At 28.9% G+C, this 2,828-nt stretch overlaps 1 non-coding gene across 1 annotated transcript; it reads left to right on the top strand.

The window, feature by feature from the left end:
• Window positions 1–2,469: 2,469 nt before the first annotated feature.
• LOC132604699 (U6 spliceosomal RNA) lies at window positions 2,470–2,574 on the top strand. The gene has a single exon (XR_009568810.1). It is a non-coding gene; the product is annotated as a U6 spliceosomal RNA (small nuclear RNA).
• The last annotated feature ends 254 nt before the right edge of the window (window positions 2,575–2,828 follow it).

Genomic DNA, 2,828 nt, shown 5'->3' with positions numbered 1-2,828 from the left:
CCTAAACATAACAAGATTCAAACATTTAGGTAAACTTGATGTAATGAGCCGACATTATTGTCCACAAAAAAAGATATCAAGTTTTTATATAAAATATTAATATTTCGGTGTTTTGAAATATGACTAATCTTGCGTCAAAGTATGAAAAAACGTGAATTTGAGAGCTTTTTAAAATTGTGAGAAAAAAAAACCTAGCTACTGCACACTAATTTAGTGCGCAGGTTACTTCGGTAATTTTTTTTTTTTTTTTTTTTTTTGGGTATTTGGTGCCTTTTGACACTTTTTGGGTTAAAAAAATTGCGGACTCAAGTTATAGAGTATATTTATGAATTCATTGAAAATTAAGACTTATTTCATTTATAAAAATAAATTTTATGCAAATTGTAACCAATTTTATACTTATCATGTAAAGAAATAGCTTCATGTCAAAAGCTAACCACTGTCTAATGCCAAGAACATTTTTTGATCTCTGCAACACATGACATAGCATTGAGTTTGATAATTAGACATAACAATGAAAATTATTGTAAATGGAGCAAATACATACACGTCTCCTGATGGTTTGCTTTTTTTTTTTTTTTTTCAACATTTTATCTCTCTTATGTTTTGAATATTTATCTTCAACTTTCAGTACTCTAATTCATCTATTAGAATATCTATATAACTCTAATTCATCTATTACAATATCTATATAACTCGATATCCATAACTTAACCGTAAAAGTAAGGTCGGATGATATTAATTAACTTGAATTGCTTGATGATCATAAACTAAAATCTATATATATAATAAAGAATTTCCCTCTCGCATCTGGGTGTAAGTGTCTATCTTTAGCTTCACATCATGAATTATAGCTATTCTTTGTAGTATAATTGACTCTCAGGAGCACTTTAACATTTTGGAGTTCTTTTTTTTGTGGGATAAAATTTTTCATTGTTGAATAATTTACTCTTCTCAAAGGAACTGATATTTGATGTAAGCAAGGAAATAATCACTATGGATTATAAGGAGGTGGCTACAATTATTTTGCTGAAAGGTTCTGTTCTTAGTTCATTTTTTTTTCTCATTTATTCAATGTATGCTGCATCTGTATGCTTTAATCCTAAATTGAGGGTTTAACCAATGTTATTTATGATTTCACCATTTTGAGACTTGAGTCACATGATACAACAGGTTAGGCGATCGAGATAAAATGAAAACAAAAACTCGAAATTAAAGTCTTTTTCAACAGACATCCTCTTTGTCATACAGTGATACAAGTAAATATTCCAGGCGCTCTTTGCCTTTCTCTGTATATATATTTCAATTCACAAGCATATATATATATATATATACACACACATACATTCACGAGTCACGATCTATTCAGTAGATTCGGGATGTATAGAAACATATATTTACTTTACTCATGCATACGTAATGACGTTTATGTGATAGATCAAATTTGTTGTGTAAATATATTTATTGAGATCGAGAAAGAAAGAGATTAGTTTTAGATCCACCAAGAGTGAAGAGAAGAATGAAAAGACTGAGCTGTGGATGTCGCTGTTGAGTATTTGGTGCTTCAGCAAGACTTATTATCGGAACGACAATAAAGTAGTATTCGATGACTTTTTGTTACTATAAAAAAAAAAATCCAAGTCCTGAACGTTTTATTTTCAACTCTTCGCGCTTATTTTGTTTGACAAATTTGCAAGTTCACAATCAGAATATCATTACGAAATTAATTGAACGGCCAAGTTCCCCCCCCCCCCCCCCCCCCCCCCCCTAAAAAAAAAAAAAAAAAAGCTTATTTTAAAAGCTCCAAAGATCTCTACATACAATTACTAATACATATAATTTACAACAACTAATATTGTTGTTTATGTATAATATTCAATTACTACTCCATATCTTTTCAATTAAATGTACGCCAACTTCTCTTTCAGTTGAGAAGATACAAAGCATTATCGTTATAAAAGCTACAAAATGCCTTTTTTCTTTTAGATTTATGTTTTTGTTCTGTTTTTTCACATATAATTATTCTTTTTACCTTTGTTTTTGATCTTTTCCATAGGTGTCCGGTCTTGGATTTTTTTATATATATATATATATATATATATTTTGTTATTATATTCATTTTCATATCTTTTATGAAACATTTGAATTTAGTGATATCTAATAGTGTGAAGCGCAAGTAAGTAAGATCAGTACTTAAATATATCCCATTTTATAATGATTATTCATTTGGATAGTAAAATGAACAAACCGGAGAAAAGGTAACTCACGTTAATGAATTTTTCAATATATCATTTTTTTTATGTATATCTTGCATTTTTTGTGTTATCCACTGAATTTGGTATTACAACATTTTAAATTCTTTTGTATTAATAACATTCACAAAAAAATATATTTAACCGCGCGATGCGCGGATAAGTTAACTAGTCTATTAAATGATACCACCAAGCTACGCGTATACATGTAACTATAGTCCCTTCGGGGACATCCGATAAAATTGGAACAATACAGAGAGAAGATTAACATGGCCCCTGCACAAGAATGACACGCACAAATCGAAAAATGGTCTATACATGTAACTATAGCTATGTATTTCTTATACACATGAACATGGTTCTGGAAACAATTTTAAATCATATGTTCTTGAAGGAAAGCTTTTTTATATATGAACAAAAATATATATTTTGAATGTCCTTAGTGATTTATATATATGTATATTTTGAATTACTACAGTGAAAATCTTTTTATTTTTTTATATTTTAAATTTCTGTAGCGAGAATCCTATTCCACAATTAATTGCACTCAACTTATTAGCTTGGTATGAACAATAA

Source organism: Lycium barbarum, chromosome 7 (assembly GCF_019175385.1).
Source record: "Lycium barbarum isolate Lr01 chromosome 7, ASM1917538v2, whole genome shotgun sequence".
Lineage (NCBI taxonomy): Eukaryota > Viridiplantae > Streptophyta > Magnoliopsida > Solanales > Solanaceae > Lycium > Lycium barbarum.
The sequence above is the reverse complement of the archived record's forward strand: the minus strand, read 5'-3'. Positions and strand labels throughout refer to the sequence as shown.